Here is a 19773-nt window from a genome sequence, read left to right as displayed (position 1 = left end):
GCTATGACTGCCATATTAATTTGGGGCATTTGCTTATCTATCTCTTCCCAAATCAGAAAGATGCCTTATCTTATGACTGATGACCAGATACACTTATTTCGATGTTTAATTTAAAAAACATTAGAGGGGCATCTGGGTGGCTCAGTTGGTTAAGCATCCGACTTTGGCTCAGGTCATTGATCTCACAGTTCATGGGTTCAAGCCCCACATCGGACTCTGTGCTGACAGCTCAGAGCCTGGAGACTGCTTTGGATTCTGTGCCTTTCTCGCTGCCTCTCCCCTGCTCAGGCTCTGTCTCTCATTCTCATAAAAATAAATAAACATGAAAAAAAATTTCAAAAAACAGCAACACCTACTTCCTTTAATAGCTAATAATAATAGCTGGTACTATAATCTCAGAGGTTACAGAACAGAAAAGTAAAAAAACAGATAAAGACCAAGATATTTTCTAAAAAGTCACTTATGCCATCTCGAATTCACATTTTGTATTTACAATTTCAAATATGAACAGTGATATTGGTGTGCATTGTACAAGGTTCCAGTGCTAACCACAGGCTTCTCATAGTCCCTCTCTGCCAACATCTTAAACTAAAATAACAGCTCTTTCTACAAAGCATAGCAATATCACAACGAGCGCATTTGAAGGAATCTAAGACTGTCATCTAATTTTTTTAAAACAAGAACTTATGTTCACATGTAAATTGATTTTAAAATATTGAATCTACCAGAGTCCTTGGTTACTTGTCTACTCCAAGACAGAGGTGAAGATGTGCTGTAGATAAAAAAAATCTTAACTGCCTCTAAAAGGAGTTCAGCTTAGAGACATCCTCACAATGCCACATTCTTTCTTTCAGTGTCTTAATTAGGAAGTGCTTCCAAACTACTGTCCTGAAATATACCACGGATTAGAATGTATCATTTTCCCCTTTACAGATACACTTACGACATGTGGATATGTGTGTGTGTGTGTGGGGGGGGTTGCTATATGTGTAATGCTCATAGTGAGAGGTATGACCTAGTAACCTGTTAGACTTGGAAGATTAAAGTAAAAGTGGATGGAGGATTAGATTTGCTGATGGAATGTATTTTGAAAATATCAGCTCAGACAACAGAATGGCTCATTGTGCAGCCTGAGGCTACAGGGAAGTTATCAAAGATGTTTGTGGACCGCAGGAAAGGAAGAAAAGAAGTAACTCAGGAAGGCCAACTAAGTCAAGTGGTCAGTCACAGGGAAAGAAAACATGCTAGGGGCATCTAGGAAGCACACAACTACTGGGGTCTGGGGGTGGAGGCTGGGGACAGGACAAGGTCAGTTTAACCTTGAAGTCCATGGGTGGGCATGCACGCAAGCAATGAAAGACTGAGAAATCCTAAAGTGGAAGGAAATGAAAGGATTTAGCTCTTCAAATCTGGGAGCACTATAAAGCAGCAGCAGGAAAATGACAGATGCTACAGCTTGTTCCAACTAAGCCAAATCATGAGGGTATGTTCAATTAACTTTGCTTCTCTATATAGAGGATAGCTTACCAGAAGTAGTTTGACTTCTGATGGGTTAATCTGGTTAGGGACACTCCCAGTGTGTCCCAAAGATGTGTAAATTCAGTTTTGCACTGTGGATTTTCTTTGTTTTAATTTTTATTTTTTAATGTTTATTTAGTTTTGAGAGACAGAGAGAGACAGAGCATGGGTGGGGGGAGGGGCAGAGAGAGAGGGAGACACAGAATCCAAAGCAGGCTCCAGGCTCTGCGCTGTCAGCACAGAGCCCAACACGGGGCTTGAACCCACAAACCGTGAAATCATGACCTGAGCCGAAGTCGGACGCTTAACCAACTGAGCCACCCAGGCATCCCTGAACTGTGGATTTTCTTAAAGCCAGGTCATAAACCTTAATGTTATTCTATGTTGACATTTAAAATATTCCAATTTGAACAGCCTCCATATAGTATGGAAAAAACAGATTTATGCTAGAAACTGCAACTTATGAAAATATATGCTTCACAGAAGTAGGGCACTTTGAATTGGTTAAATATTTCAATTGCATAAATAATCCAAATGCTTGTAAACATTTTACAATTACAGACCAGTAGAGGGCTTTAAGAGGCACTTCCATCTATTCCAACTGCTGAAGATGTGTCTCCGTAGCCGGGAGTCCGGCCGGGATGTGTGGTTCGTTGGTTGATGAATTCCCACTGTCCCAATTTCTGGGATTTGTGGACATCCTGTGGTGATTCTAACCTTCATCCCTCTCTCTTGCCTGGATTTCATGCCTAATTAACTGATATAAAAATGATTGCAGAGCTCACAAATGCTTAAACTGACATAAAACAAAGGTAAATGTGGCATAACGGAGTCTCTTCCGATCACTGTCATTGAAAGTATAAATAGTTCCCTTGAAAAAGGAGCTTTAAGGTTAATACATGATTTCCAAGAGAAAGAAATCTACTCTCCTGCCCTCCTACCCTCCCTCCCTTTTTAAAAAAGTTATGGGTTAGCAACTGTCTTTAGAATTAAATCCAAGGTAATAGACCCAGAGGCATGCTCTATCAAGCACACATTCTGGTATTTCTCTCCAACAGAAAGACAGTAGCACCACTATATAATCATTGCCATTCCATATAGATGTGGTTCCACACATATGCAGTTACACACGCGTATGCGCACGCACACACACACACTTGACTAACAACATAAACAGTCTTCTGACATACAGCCCTCATTTATCAGATATTATTCCAGTGATGTTGGTTCTAGGCAGGTGTTTCTTAATCTTTGCTTCAGCACATCTGAGGAATGGAATATATTCAAGAATAGCCAGTCTGTAATAGGCAATGGAGGTGAGGAGAGTGAAGTTTAGGTAGTTTGAAAAAAGCCTCGGAGGGTATTCTAATGCACCCACCTCACTGCCCCTCATTCTCAATCTTCACGTCATGAGAAAAGAACTTTGCAAAAGAGGAAACAGTTCATTCATTGAATCAATATTTATTAATTTTTACTAAGCACTTTTCTAGGTGTTGGGGATACAATAGTGAACAAAATAGACAAAGTATCTGCTTTCAATTTAGGAGATTTACAATTTAGGAGCTCAGAATAGTTGTGTAAACTCACACCAAATGAAGATGAGATCTGGGAACAACCCATGCCATATACCGTATTTCCAGAGGACTCTCCTATCACAACCTCGTCTGAACACTCTGGTTTTCTTCAAGCACAAACATCCAAAATAGACCGTTTTTCACTTTAAGCAGGTAGCATCTACTACGTTCTGGGCCCTCACAGTGGTAAGCAGAGCAGACAAGGGCCCTGTCTCACGGAGTTTACACCAAACAAAAATATGTGCAAATATCTACTTGCAAACTGTCTTAAGTGCAATGAATAAAACATAATGTGCTATATGAAAGATTCATGGGGGCCCACTTCATATTGGAGAGGGGATCAGGGGAGGCCTCGCTGGGCAAGGATCACTTAGGCTGAGGACTGAAGGATAAGTAAGAGTTAAAGAGAGAAGCAGTATTACAGACAGAGGGAAAATATGAAAGCCTGAGGGCAGGAAAGAGCTTTGTGACTGTGAAGAATTAAAAGAAATCAGTGAACAAAAGGGAAAGAGGGGGCCGGCCTTAGTAGGCAGGGGCCAGATCATATAGGGCCCTGTTGGCAGCAAGGAAGCTGTATTTTCTCCTCAATGTAGAACCATTTAAGAAGCTGATATTTACAGAATGGATTATAGGGAGCACAGAGTAGAAGCCTAAGGACAAATTGAGTGGTTATTACAACAATGAATAGGTGAATCTGGGTGAAAGGAGATAGTAGCTGCATTGATGTAGGTAGAAAAGGAGCAGACAGATTCTGGACATTCTTATTAAGAGGGAGACTGGATAGGACATAGGTAACAGAAAGGAAGAATGACTACCAGGTTCTCCTAGACCACCTGGGTGGGTGAAGGTGCCCTTCTCCAGATGGAGAAGTTTGGATCAAAAACAGAGAGGGGTAAGAGAAGGTCATCAGGAATTTTGCTTTGGATAGATAAATCTGAAATACCCTCATGACATCCACTTTGGGAGTTAAGGAAGCTGTTAAATAAATAAGGTTAGAGTTCAGAGTACAGGTCAGGGACAGAGATATATTTGGGAATTGTCAGCACAGTTAAGACTATCAAAATGGATGAGATTTCCTGAGGAGTGTCGGGGAGATGGCCTATGGCCAAGCTCTGGGAAATTCTAATACATGTAAGGCGTGGGAGGATAAAGGGAGAAAATGATCATCCATGTGGGCCTGGCAGAAAAAAAGGGACACAAGGCATGTTTATTACTCACCTAGAAACAAAATTATATTTCAGTTTCTGTTGAAAAACACTTTCCCAGTTTGGAACAATACTATGTAGGTAGGCTGGCAGAGCTGCTGAATTCATTTGAATCATGTGAAGTGCCTCTGTCTCTCTCTGTCTCTGTCTCTGTCTCTGTCTCTCTCTCTTTTTTTTTTTTTTTTCTGGTAGGTCAAAAAGAGTCAAATCTTGGCAATTTCATGAAGTTCAGCCTAGTACAAACACAATTTAGAACAAAATTTAAATCATGGGACAGGATATGGTACTAAAATGCTGCCCTTTCACATATGAAAAGTAATCTTTCGTTAACATTAGAGGCTCCTCTATTACCTTATATATGCTAAAGGTATTAAAACAAATCACACACACTAAGGCTACATACCCTTTACCAATTAGTTCTACCCTGACAATCAAGCTGACAGCCCGAAAATGCCATTGACAACCTATCACCATATTCTGACTGTTGATAACCCCAGTAATACCATTTCCTGGTAAGCACATTCAGCAGGAAAAGCACTTGCAATTTCACACATCTCCAATTTTCTGTCTGGCTTAAGCAAAATCTCTTCACTGAGTTGTCAAGACATGTGCCCTTCTCACAACGATGCTTTTTTTTTTTTTTTTTTTTTTTAGTCTTATATTTTTCCTCCCATTTGTATCACTGAGACGGCTTACGTCATTGAATTCTTTTTAATTTGTCTATACATACAAATTAAATAGTCAACAATTAAACAGTTTATTAAAAGTAAACAGGCTCTGAGTAGGGCATAAGGGCCTAACAAATAAAGGGACTTTCAGAGCAACAAATTTGGCTGAGTTGTGAAGCTTACTTCCTGGGTTCTAAGGTTTGCTGTTTCGGTAGGAATTCTGGATCCATTTGATAAATGAGATCTTCCTGTTAAAGGTTTTCATTTACAAGTTATTCTAAAGGGGAAAAAGAAGAAAACGTTTCTTAAAATATCAGCTGGTGTACTATTAAACAATACATACAGTGAAATAAACTTGTGGTTTTAAGTTGTCAGCCTTACAATCAAGTGCTTGTCTTCACTTGTATCAAGACAGCAATTACTCTGGTTTGTCAAATATGGTTACTGATTCTCAGCGATGGATTATTCATGCTAGTTAGCTAGCTGAACGTTATGTTTCTATGAGGGTAAAATACGTAATTATTATGTTTTGTGGCACTTAAGAATCAGATAGCAAACCAAAAACTAAAATTTTCCAATTAGGGTGACATAAAATGAAGGTGATATGAGCATAAACCAGAGCAACAACAAAAATTTCAAGACCGAAAAGAGAGAAAATGAGACAGTATTTTAATTAAAGTTGACTTCTTCACTCTAAAAGCTAAAGGAAATTTTTACATAGTGATGTATCAACGTCTCAGTAAGCCATTACTTATAATATGAACCAAACTGAACGCAGATGAATAAATACAATCCCTTTAAGACAAACAGATTTAAATGCTTCCGTAGATTCATAATTGTTACTATTTCCTTTTTAAAAAATTTTTTTAATGTTTATTTATTTCTGGGGCAGAGAGAGACAGAGCATGAGTGGGGGAGGGGCAGAGAGACAGGGAGACACAGAATCCGAAGCAGGCTCCAGGCTCCAAGCTCCAAGCTGTCAGCACAGAGCCCGACACGGGGCTCGAACCCACAGTGAGATCACGACTGGAGCCAAAGTCGGTCGCTCAACTGACTTGGCCACCCAGGTGCCCCAATTGTTACTCTTTCTTTTAGGTTTCTAAACTCATATTTTAACGTGGTAAAAAAACATATTAAGAATTTTCCGTTGTAACCTTTTTTAAGTATATACAATTATTACTTTTTGAACTACAATTATTCTCTTATTGCTCGGACTCACAACCTTCATAGTCACTCTTCCTTAACCCCACTTCCCTAACCTTAACCATTTCCCTAACCTCATGCCAGGGTCACAAATTGAAATGTCTACAGAGGCCAGGGGCACAATGTAAAGGACCCCAAGTAGCTCCACAGAAGACAAAAGAGATGGTGGGGATTGTGGAAAACTGGTATTCAAATACAGTAAACAGACACACACACAACTTACCTGTGGGCTGACCTCTGACTTGTTTCATCAACTCTGCACCTTAGCTAACACAGGGACAAAAACTGTTGATGGTGTACCCCAAATTTTCCCTGAAAATTTGATGTAGATCATCATTACTGCCACTCTGAGCCAGCATATTGCCTCCATCTCTGCCTCTTCCCAAGTCCATTTTTGTTCTTTCCTTATTCTTCACTTTGTATGTTTATTTACTTGTTTCCCTTGAATCCACATTTGATACCAAGGCCATATTTTCTTTTCCAGATTGTTTTATGTAATTTAATTCTACACAATCAATACAAATAGGCTCATGGCTGTTAAATGTTCACTGCGGATTACACCTTTAGCAATATAAATTACCCTTTTTCACCAGATTAAAGCCTTTGCCTTGAATTTGGTCTTGTTTTAAAAATATGGCCACCCTATATTTTTTTTTTTTTTCAACGTTTTTTATTTATTTTTGGGACAGAGAGAGACAGAGCATGAACGGGGGAGGGGCAGAGAGAGAGGGAGACACAGAATCGGAAACAGGCTCCAGGCTCCGAGCCATCAGCCCAGAGCCTGACGCGGGGCTCGAACTCACGGACTGCGAGATCGTGACCTGGCTGAAGTCGGACGCTTAACCGACTGCGCCACCCAGGCGCCCCGGCCACCCTATATTTTTAAACCAATTTTTGTTTATTATTGCTTTACCATATTTTTACTTTAAACTGGTATCATTTTGTTTAGCTTTGTCTTTTTAAAAAACTAAATGGTTTGATTTTGTTTTTCACCCAGCATGGTAATTTCTACCTTTCAACAAAAGTCTAAATCTATTGGTAATTGTAATATATTTGTTTAACATTTTGTCATGCTTATCTTTTTTTTTTTTTTTTTTTTTTTGCATTGATCACATTTCTTTCCTATGTTCTGAAATATATATTTTCTAGGAGTGTGAAGAATAAAACATTTACTGAATCCATGATTTATACAGTAAAGCATTTAATATGCTTTCTTATACAGCTTCCTCTGTGTTTTTGATTTGAGTATTTGATGCAGAATATTATTAACATTTTTCTACCATAGGCAGAATCTTATAAAAATTTTAACGTCTGGTTTTAAGACAATAGCAGCAACTATATACATGTCATTTATTCCATGATTTCATAGTCCTGGTCTTGAAATCTTGATTCTCATTATGTTGCAAGGAAATATGCACTTTTTTGTTGTTGGAGGTGATGGTGGTGGTGGTACGTATGACTAAGAAGATTGCTGTTTTTTTCTTCTGCACGCTGAATCGTACCTTAGCTGGATAAGCAATTTTGAGTCATAAACTTATATATAATTCTGTAGAAGTCTATTACTTTCCATTACTAAGTGTTGCAGAAAAGTCTGACGACAAGCTGATTTCCACTCCCTTCATTTTTGTTTGTTGTTCCTTAGGTTCCCTCTCCCCTTCATTTTAAAATAAAAACAAACAACTTGAACAAAGTGTGGCCAGATCTTGGTCTCTGTTCATTAATTTCACCTGGTGTTCTGAGACGAAATTATATAAAATGAGGATATTTCCTTCGATTTCATCTGCTAGTCTGGGTTCCTTACAGTTCAATCTTCTGTAACTCTTCCCTATTTTTTTTTTTCAATTTTATAATATACATTTCACCTTTGAACAATGCGAGAGTTAGGGGCTCTGACCTTGGTGCAGTTGAAAATCTGTGTATAACTTTTGATTCCTCCAAAACTCACCTACTAATAGTCCACTGTTGACTGAAAGCCTTACTGATAAAGCCTTGCTGCTTTTTTGCAGCACTTCATAATTAATAATAGAAGGTAATAGATGAATGTATACAGAATTGTATATGTTCATGACTCAAAACTGCTTATCCAGCTAAGGTACGATTCAGCGTGCAGAAGGAAAAACAGCAATCTTCTCAGTCATACGTACCACCACCACCATCACCTCCAACAACAAAAAAGTGCATATTTCCTTGCAACATAATGAGAATCAAGATTTCAAGACCAGGACTATGAAATCATGGAATAAATGACATGTATATAGTTGCTGCTATTGTCTTAAAACCAGATGTTAAAATTTTTCTAAGATTCTACCTATGGTAGAAAAATGTTAATAATATTCTGCATCAAATACTCAAATCAAAAACACAGAGGAAAGTAAGGTCAATTAATACATACTGTGTGTGTGCGTGTATCATACTATATTCTTTCCATAAAGTAAGCTAGAGAAACTATTAAGAAAATCATAAGGAAAATAGATTTATGGTACTATACCAAAAAATTGGCACATAAGTGGACCTATGCAGTTCAAACCTGTGTTGTTCAAGGCTCAACTGCATTCACTTACACTTTTATATGTACACTTTTAAAGTATACAATTTAGTGGTTTTTAATGTACTCATTAAGCTGTACCATCACCACTATTAAATTTTAGAACATTTCATTATCCCAGGAAGAAACCCCATAACCATTAGAAGTCACTCTACATTTCCCATGTCTCTTGGCATTAACCTATTCTCTGTCTTTATCGATTTGCGTATTCTGAATGTTTTATACAAAACATACCTTGTTGTGTCTTGCTTTTTCTGTATAGCCTACTGTTTTTAAGAGACATTCATGTTGTAGCATTTGTTAGTTATTCAATCCGTTTTATGGTCAAATAATATTCTACGTATGGCTATACATTTTGTTTATCCATTCATTGAGGGACAGTGGGCTGTTTCTGCTTTTTGACATTTTTTTTCTAAAGTAGGCTCCACACCCAATGTGGGGCTTGAACTCATGACCCTGAGATAAAGAGTCCCCATGCTCTATTAAGCCAGCCAGCTGCCCCTGCTTTCTGACTATTAATAACATGGCTATGAACATTTGTGTACAAGTTTTTGTGTGGATATTTTTTTTGTTCAATTTTATTAGGCATATGCCTAGAGTAGAATTGCTAGGTCATAGGCTAGCTATATGGTTAACATTTTGAGTACTAGCCAAATTGTTTTCCAATGTGGCTGCGCTATTTTATAATGCCAACATTATAAAGGTTCAATTTTCTCCACATCCTAATACTTGTTATTGTCTTTTTTATTTTAGCTGTCTAATGGATGTGAAGTAATATCTCATTGTGGTTTTGATTTGCCTTTTTCTAGTGACCACTATTCTGTATCTTCCTGTGCTTATTAGGCATTTGTGTATCTTGTTTGGAGAAAGAAATTTCTACTCAATTACTTTGCTTATTTTAATTGGGTTGTCTTTTATTTTTGAATTATAAAAAAGCGCTTTATGCCCTTTGGCTACAAGTCTCTTCCCAAGTATTTGATTTGCAAATATTTAATCCCCTTCTATGATTTGTGTTCTCATTTTCTTGACTGTGTCCTTTGAAACACAAAAGTTTTAAATTTGATGAAGTCTATATTTTCTTTTGTCACTTGTACTTTTGGTGTCATATCTAAGAAAACTAATACAAGGTGGTGACAATTTACTTCTATATTTTCTTGTAAGCATTTTATAATTTTAGCTCATTTGTTTAGGTCTGTGATCCATTTTGTGTCACATATTTTGTACATGGTGTGAGGTAGGGTCCAATTTCATTCTTTTGCATATGGATGTCCACTTGTTTCAGTACCATTTGTTGAAGACTGTCCTTTCTCTTGTCAAAAATCAATCGGCCATATATGTAAGGTTTGTTTCTGAACTCTCAATGCTACTCCACTAATAAATGTATGTTTAGGTACACTGCATTTTCACATTAAGTTTTAAGATCACCTTGTCAATTTTTCCAAGAAAGATCTATTTTGATGCACTGGATTGGCAGATAAATTTAGGAAATAAGCACCATCTTAACAATGAATGTTTCAATCCATAAACATGAGATATCTTTCAATTTATTTAGGTCTTCTTTACTCTCTTTTAGTGATATTTTGTACATCATTTTATGTTCTTGGTGTACAAGTCTTGTACTTCCTAAGTATTAAAATTTTTTGATGCTATTTTAATTGTATTATTTTTCTTAATTTTGTTTTTGGATGTTCATTGCTAGTATACAAACATACAATGTATCTTGGTCTTATATCATGCAACCTTGCTGAACTTATTTTTTAGTTCTAATAGTTTTGTGTGTGTGTGTATTTCTTAGGGTTGTCTATATACAAGATCATTTCATCTGTGAATAGATAGATTGACTTCTTCCTTTCCAATCTGGGTTTTTTTTTATTTTTATTTCTCTTTCTTGCCTAACTACCCTGGCTAGAACCTCTACACAATGTTGAATAGAAGGTGAGGGCAAACATCCTTATTATTCCTGATCTTGAAGTAATATTGAGTCTTTCACCATTAAGAATGATGTTAGCTGTTGGGTTTTTGTATGTCTCTTATCAGGTTAGGAGATTCTTTTCTTTTCTTTTTTTACATTTATTTATTTTTGAGAGACAGAGAGAGACAGAGCACAAGTGGGGGAGGGGCAGAGAAAGGAGACACAGAACCTGAAGCAGGCTCCAGGCTCCAAGCCCTCAGCACAGAGCCTGACGCAGGGCTCGAACTCACAAACCGTGAGATCATGACTTCAGCCAAAGTCAGATGCCTAACCAACTGAGCCACTCAGGTACCCCAGGAGATTCTTTTCTATTCCTCATTTGTTGAATGTTTTCAACATGAAGCTGTGTTGGATTTTGTGAAATGTTTTTCTGTGTCTATTGGGATGATCATGTGCCTTTTATTCTATTGATATGGTGTATTATACTGGTTGATTTTCATGTTAAACTAACCTAGAATGAATCCTTAGAATAAATCCCACTTGATCATGGTGTATAATTTTTATTTGTTGCCAGATTTGATTTGCTAGTATTTTGTTGGGGGGATTTCTGAGTATATATTCACCTTCTCTATTCTTCTGCTTTGATAGTTTGTCTTTTGGTAGCAATTTGCCCATTTCATCTAATTGTGCCATATAATTGTTCATAGTATTCCTTAATAATCTTTTATTTCTATAAGATTGGTAGTGATGCCTCTTCTGTAGTATATTCCCTTTTAAATCTCATTTTCTTCTAAATTTCAATTAAGTATCTTAATTTCTTTCTTAATTGACTGGCATGGCTTCCTACAATATCCAATATGCTGTTCAGTCTTAATTGTATTTTAAGGTCTGGGCTATACTTTTCCGTATATTGAGGTTGTTTCAGTTCTATTATCAATCTTATTATCCCTATACAATATTTTGTGCCACACTTGAAAATTTGGTTACAATTAGATGACATCCTTCCCAGTTTCCTGAACATTTATTTTAGCATTAAGGAGTACTTAGAGTTGAAAGTTCCTATTTGAATTACAAGTTATTGTTCACTTAAAATAATAAATCATAATATAAATCTAACATTTAATAAAATAACATTTATGAGCATGGCAGGTATTCTGCAATGCACTTTGTATGAAATCTCATTATAGCAACATAAACAGCACTTGAGTCAAGTTACAGATTACAAAACCAAATTTGAACTCAGTTTTGACTGCAGAGTCCACATTCTTTTTTTTTTTTTTTTTTTTTAATTTTAGAAAGAGAGAGCAGGGGAGAAGGGCAGAGGGAGAGAATCTTAAGCAGGCTTTACCCTTAGTGTGGAGCCAGATGTGTGGCTCGATCCCACAATCCTGGGATCATGACCTGAGCTGAAATCAGGAGTCAGACACTCAGACTAAGCTACCCAGGTGCCCCTGCAGAGCCCACATTCTTAACCAGTGGTTGACAGACTTTTTTTTTTTTTTTTTTTTAAAAGGGCCTGATAGGATATAGTTTAGGCTTTGGGCCATATGGTCTTTATCACAATGACTCAACTCTGCTGGTGTAGCAAGAAAGCAATCTTCATAATATGTAAATGATGGGCACAGCTGTGTTTCATTTACCAAAATTTCACTTACCAAAAAGGTAGTGTGCCTATAGGCCGTAGTGTGCCACTCTGTGCTCTTAACCAACACACCACACTACCCTACGTCCTTCTCAAAGCCTTCCTTGACCGCCACATTAGCTCAATTTCCTCTTCTTCTGGAATTCTACCGTAGTAGCTGTTGTAGTATCAGTCCTAAATCACATATCTTTGTTTTTATGTAAATGTGTCTCACATGTCTTCTTTTGTTAACTTTATTGACAAAAGATCATGCCAAGGAAAAAGTGACTTTATACATTTTGTTGTATCTCTGTGAGGCACCAACCCCATGCTACAGATTGTGAAAGTAGCTTAGAAATTTACATATGACTGTATCTGAAGAGATTTTTTTTTTAATGTTTTATTTATTTTGAGAGAAAGAGTGAGCATGAGTGGTGGGGAAGGGCAGAGAGAAAGGGAGAGAGAATCCCAAACTGGTTCCGCCTCAGAGCAGAGCCTGATGTGCAGGGCTCAATCCCATGAACTGAACCGTGAGATCATGACCTGAGCCAAAATCAAGAATCAGATGCTTAACCGACACAGCCACCAGGTGCCCCTATGTGGAGAATTTTGACACAATACAGCCACTCACCTGAAATCAAATGACAGAAATGTAAAAATTGAAAAATAAAGATATTGATAGAGAAATTCAGACAACTGCTATATAAGACTCTACAGTCAACATCTTTCCTTATGAGTTTTTTTAATGTAGAAAAACTATATATTTATTTCCATTTTCTCAGTTTCAGTTCTTTCCTCAGACTTTCCTAACCTCAAGGAATCACAGTTTATGAAAACCATAAATCAAAGATGTGTCACTGTAAGAATTAGTCAAAATTTAGATAATAATTATTGTATGGATGTTGATATGTTTCACATTTTAGCAATGAGTAATAACATCATTTCCAGGATTAAAATCTTTTTTTTTTAATGTTTATTTTTTTGAGAAAGAGAGAGAGTGCGCAAGCCCAGGAGGGGCAGAGAGACAGGGAGACACAGAATCTGAAACAGGCTGCAGGCTCTGAGCTGTCAGCACAGAGCCTCATGCGGGGCTCGAACTCGGGAACGGCAAGATCATGACCTAGGCCATAGTTGAATGCTTAACCAACTGAGCCACCCAGACGCCTCCAGGATTAAAATCTTTTAGAGTGAGTTCCTCTCTATGAAACTGGCTTATGTTACTTTTTCAGGCAGCTAAACAAATCTTAAAAAAGAATCTAATATTTAATTGTTCTTTCATTTGTATTATATCTATATTCTCAAATACAGTCTATATGGAGGTTCATTGTTACCTTGAAATTTAAAGTAGATTTATAAGAGAATCATCCTTTCAGGTGTTATTACATCTGTGATAAAAAGTATAGGACAAGTATTAAATGTTGTATGGGCCAGATGACCTTTTAACCAGAGATACCATCAGTCTGTGAGGAATGCCTTGGCCCAGAGACTTGAAGTTTGGTAGCTACAGAAATGAAAACGTGGTATAAGATGGTTAGCTTTTTCTAACCCGGGTGAAACAACAAATAAACAGTCGGCAGAGTTAGAATGAGAAGAAATACAATTTAAAGTTAACATGGTCTTAATTATGAGACTACAGCTGAAACTATTGACTCATTACCCCCAAATTATTCTCAAGCTACTGTTTCCCTGCTTTATCCACCGCAAAGGCCAAAAGTCCTTGATACCTAAGCTTCTCTTAAAGCTAGAGGCATCCAGGGGCGCCTGGGTGCCTCGGTCGGTTAAGCATCCGACTTCGGCTCAGGTCATGATCTCACGGTCTGTGAGATGGAGCCCCGCGTCGGGCTCTCTGCTGACAGCTCAGAGCCTGGAGCCTGCTTCGGATTCTGTGTCTCCCTCTCTCTGACCCTCCCCTGTTCATGGTCTGTCTCTCTCTGTCCCAAAAATAAATAAACTTTAAAAAAAAAAAGCTAGAGGCATCCACATGCCATGTGCCAGTAGGTCCACGTTGGACATTTGCAGGAACAGGTTGTTGGGAAAGCTTTTATTTCCTCACTAAAAGAGAAACACTCAATAGGTACAGCCATTCCTTATTCTTCCTGCCTTGAAGTAGAAGATGATATCTGGATCAGGAGGAACACCCTATGTGCAGCAAGTACGAGAAAAAGCATGAGCACAAAACTTTGACGACACTGAGTTTCTAAACAAAAAAGTGAACAACTACTTCTAGACCTCTTGTTCTAGAATAATAAATCCCTATTGTTTTATATTAATTGTACATAAAACTTGAAGCTGAAAGCATTTCTAGTTGATACGTATTGTAAAACTATTTTTTAAATTGTCAATTACTTTTGGGCCATATGAGTAAGAATTTGCTTTTTAATAATCTTGAAAATAAGATTTCTTTCTCCTTCAAAATACTTAACTTTATATTAGTAATTATTAACTAAATCTGTTTTTATAATTAAAAAACAAATAATTATGATTAGGCTTTTATAATTTTGGATTATTGGCATTTTATTTTATTATTTAATGTTTATTTTTGAGACAGAGAGAGAGAGACAGAGCATGAGTGGGGGAGGGGCAGAGAGACAGGAAGACACAGAATCCAAAGCAGGCTCCAAGGCTCTGAGCTGTCAGCACAGAGCCCTATGTGGGGCTCTAACCCACAAACGCGAGATCATGACTTGAGCTGAAGTCGGATGCTTAACCAACTGAGCCACCCAGGCTCTCCAGCATTTTATTTTTAATACAATTTGTAAAAAGTTCCCTGACTTAGCAAAAACAAAAATTATACCATTGTTATGTGGCTGTCAGGATACTGGTATTATTAAAATTTTATCCAGTATTAGATGTCAAGTGACTTATAAAATACAGTTTAACTTAGTTTGACCATTGAACAAGTGATTTGATATCTGTAAGCAATTTAAGATGCTTTGTACAGGTTTAACTGGAAGGCTGACTGTATCTTAAAAAACATTGATTTCTTCAATGATTTTTGATGGCTTTTTGAAGTACCCAACAATTAAAATTATACATTATAATAAAGTGTTTACAGCACACTATTAAAAGATGGAAAAAGTAAAGTTAACTAACACTTCAAGTTACATAGGGTTAAAGACCTCAAATAAAACTAGTTAGTTTTCTTTTTTTTTCAATATATGAAATTTATTGTCAAATTGGTTTCCATACTAGTTAGTTTTTCAAAGCAAATTTAAGTTATCAAGAAAATGACAGAAGCAATCCAATGTGGGTAACATATCAAAAGTATTCCAGTGAACTGTTGTGGGCCCACTCAAAAGAAGCCAAGACGGTGGGAAGGAAATGGACTCCAAGTTGGTAGGTACTCACTGAATTACTAGATTGTGCCATAGAAATCACTGTGCGACCCTTCAGTTACTGTTATTGAGAACTCTGGTATGAGATTTATCGGGGAAAAACAGTACACTTAGGAAAATGAGATTATTAAATCAAAGTAAATTCTAACTGCCTTCCTTCCCACACTAAATTAGAAGCTGGGAGGAGCTCAGAAGGCTCCTTTCCTAGGGTGAACCAGAAGGGGGTCTTGAAGCAGTGGCTGGAGTTGGAGGTACCATGCACATTTCAGTAGCTATGATGTACAGAAGGCTAGCACAGAGCCCTGTGAATGCCAAATTCAACCCTTCCCCTTGCTGGCTCAAAATGACACATATCTATATAATTTAGGTTTAATAAGCCTGAATAAGGCCTCCCAATGCAACCATTTCACTAAAAATTGAACATTCAAGACCAGTTAAATTTGTTATGACAAAGCTTCATGTAACATTTATCTGTTTTTCTCGAAGTCTCTGTTTTTATGTATCAAGAAGAAAAGCCATAGACCGTGTGTATATGAATGTGTGGGGGATGTTACTTAAAAGTACATCTTTAAGTCAGCAAAATTTTAGAGGCAGAGACAATGCCAAAAGGCATCCAATTAATAAATTTATATCTGAAGTACACGCCTATGCAATGTTGCAATTAATAGCAACGTTTGCTCTGTTCATTCACAATGTCACAATAGACATCAGTATTTATATTTAACTCTATATAAGCAACGGTTGTGGGCAAAGGGCTGCATTTGGTGCTAAAAGAGAGGTCCAAGAAACAATCCCCTTTTTAGTTGTATTTGTTTGTGAAAAATGTAAAATTATGTTTCTCTATAGGTAATCAAACATTTAAATAAATTGTTACCAAGGATAGACTTTATATAAGGCTCTTAAATAGAAAGGTAAATGAAACAGTTCTGAAGTTACTCAGCATCTGGTGAGGAAGACAGTTACAAACTCAGCTAATTCTACACAAGGCACAATGCTAAGCATGAAGAGTCATGCCAAAGGAACATGAAGAAGGAAGGTTAATCAATCATCAGTTCTAAGCAATTTGTATCTATTTGCATGCTAGCAAAGCTATGTTAAAAAGCAAAGAAAAGGCAGTTAAATATGTTACTATTAAATTTACTACTAAAGAACTATTGACAACTAACTCAAATTCTCCAGGTTTTGGAGTAATAGAAGAAAAATCACATTTGAATTCTTCATTCTTACACTAATCAGATTAATCTGTTTCTGGAAGCTTAAATGCAAAAGACAATAAATGCCCAATTCCACATGTACTTAAACACAGTCTGACTTCCTTTCTTCTTGCTCTTTTTTTTTTTTTTTTTTAACAAATGATTATAAAAATGGAAGAATAAATTCAGGTTTTATGGAATGAAATGTGTGTTTCATGGGTAAGCTTCAGCAAAGGTATTTTACTTAGGTCAAATTGTGTTGATCCATAGACTGACCTGGCTGGAAATGCAAACTTGGTTGTCACCAGTGGGAGAGCCCTTTCCCCTCATCCACATTCCCTGTCTCTGGGATGAATTTAGAAATGGTACCACACAAAGTTGTAGATCAGTCTTTGCAGCCCACACTGTCTGAATGAAATTGGGCTCAATGGACACTTCTGCAAAGGCCAACCAGCACACAGACATTCTCAGAAAGGCTAAGGTATAGTAATTATTCTGCGAGGTCAACTTAACCCTTGTCTATCAAAACGCAAAATGTCTCAATGTGTACATTAAAAAGTCTTAGCCAGTAGTTCTAATTCAGTAAGCGATTATAGGGCCACTACTTTATGCTGAGCACGACACAAGATGCTCAGAATGAGCAGGAGATAGAAAAGAAGTATGTGGTCTCTAGAAGCTAATAACCTACTTGGTTCAAACACACTTACCAAAATTTAAGGACTAAATTTTGAAGACGTTAGATTGAAAACAAAACAAAAACAAATTGTTACCATTGTATAATTAATCCTGATCCCCCAAAGCAGTAATTAACCTTTGAAGTTTGATGGAAGAAGGGGGAGGGGGATGCTCTTGCTCATCTTTAGTATCTGGTTCAAGTATCTCTGTTACTAAGGGGGAAAACACCTTTTGGGTTTTTACTTCTTTTTAATATTATGTCCAAATAATTCATTCACTTCGAAGTGAATATATACACAGTGGATCTTTTTTTGCTCTGCGTTAATAACCCACGATCACTCAATATCTAATGAATTATTGCCAGTCTGACTCCAGTTTAAAATGCAATATAGGAAACAAGGCTCCGTATCTCAGGGGTTAGAGCCCTGGTCTTGTAAAATGCAATATAGGAAAGTATTGTCTCCCACAATGGGTATAGGCTTCCAGCAATGATTGGGGGGAGAAAAGGCCATGAAATCACGTGTAGGCATTTAACAATACAGATCAAATCTCTTTTCTCTCTTGCTAAGGGCAGTTTCTCAAGCTGTTTATCAAACAGCATATTTCATATCTACCTCCTTCTATAAATCAGCCTCCCAACACACCAAAACCATTTGATCTTGAACCTTTAAGTCTCGCTCTTTTGTGCTGCATGCATCAGTGAATCCTCCTGTTAGAGAAATCTATGCTACTCAATTATTTTCACTCAATAAACTTAGAGTCAGAATCCTGTATTTAAAAAAAGTTCAAAATATATTGCAATTCGAAATTAACCAAGTCTTTTGGCTAAAAAAAATAGTGATTTCCAGAGCACTATCCATTCCAGAGAGACATTGTGCACTCTGTTGGTTTTTCTTTCTCATCATATGCTCACTAATAGCCATATACAAATAGTAAAAATCAAGAGCAGAACAAATAATATGCTTTTTACCTAGGTAGTACTTTACATAAAATTATAAACTGTGACATGAACAATCATCTCAACACCAGTAACATACAGTCAAGAAGACTTCATATTATATGAGATTTAACGTGAACACCAATTTAAAATCTCTTGACACAAGTTCAAGGTAACAAATACCTAAGTACTATATATTGCTAAAGATTTCTCCCTTATAAAAACATGGTCTTACTCCCAAATGATACAGGAACCCAATCTCTTTCACTGACATAATAAAAAGGATCCAAATCTTGGAAGCAGGAGAAAAATCCAGTACTTTAATACTACAAACTCAGTCATTCCTAATGAGATTCCATCCTTTATGATACCTCACAGCAGAAGACCTAGAAATAGTTGGGATTCAGAGTACATCTGAATTCCAACTGTTTTGATATTTTTTTTCTATCCCATTTACTTGATTATTAACTGATTCCCAACCAAACTCTTTCAAAAGATCTTTTAATATAGGCTTTGAAAGAACTTCATTGCCAATTACTATTAATTGTTATTATTACATGGAGTAAATAAATCAGTGACAGCGGGTGTTCAGTTTCACAAAATCAATTGGTAGCAGAGACTAAGAAAGATTCTAAGACTAATTCAGAACAATCCACAGAATGACAAATAACAAGGGTAAAAACAATCTTTTCAAAGCCTCACTATATTCTAGTACTCATTTTTTTTCTCCTAAAATCAGTTACATAGTGTCTTTTCAGCTACGTGGATTAATAAACTCACCTGTGATATATAGCAAAGATAAACTCAGATCCTTACCACGACTGCTAAGTTCAGTGGCTACTGTTGCTTTTTCTTTTTTCTAAGCTCTTTGCTGCTTCTAATACCTGATTTGCTTGGGGACAATCTAAAAGCGGCTGTTTTTCTAAGATCTGTCCGTGTATATATTTCTCTGGCGTATAAGAATGTGGCAGGGGGTGCTGGAGGGGAGGAGTAAATATACTGATAAGTCATTTAGGCTTATCAGTAGTAGCACTCAGTAGGATAGAACTTTAATCTATAAAGAGAATTCCTTCTGGCCATTTTTTTTTTTTTTTTGAAAAAGGAACTGTGTGTGCTTTACAAAAATAAAATCCTGAAATACTAAGTAAATGAGGAAAGCATGAAAACCAGAAAACAGAAGATAATTACCCCACTGTATTGGCCCTAGTTAAAAAAAAAAAAAAATCCAAATTATTCACCCAGACCCTGGAATACACAACTGTCACAATGAAAGCATTTCAAAGGAAAACATGCTGCAATATGCTACTATGATTAAAAGCCATGTAATCTGGAGAACCTTGGAAACAAAAAGAAAATGACTAGGAAAATAGCTATTTACATACTTTCT

General features: G+C 36.8%; 1 protein-coding gene across 2 annotated transcripts in view; it reads right to left on the bottom strand.

Moving 5' to 3' along the window:
* The window catches only part of SERPINI1 (serpin family I member 1), a 72374-nt gene that overhangs the window by 51062 nt on the left and 1539 nt on the right, over positions 1-19773 (bottom strand). The gene's annotated exons all lie outside the window — the stretch shown is intronic.

Source organism: Neofelis nebulosa, chromosome 5 (assembly GCF_028018385.1).
Source record: "Neofelis nebulosa isolate mNeoNeb1 chromosome 5, mNeoNeb1.pri, whole genome shotgun sequence".
NCBI lineage: Eukaryota > Metazoa > Chordata > Mammalia > Carnivora > Felidae > Neofelis > Neofelis nebulosa.
The sequence above is the reverse complement of the archived record's forward strand: the minus strand, read 5'-3'. Positions and strand labels throughout refer to the sequence as shown.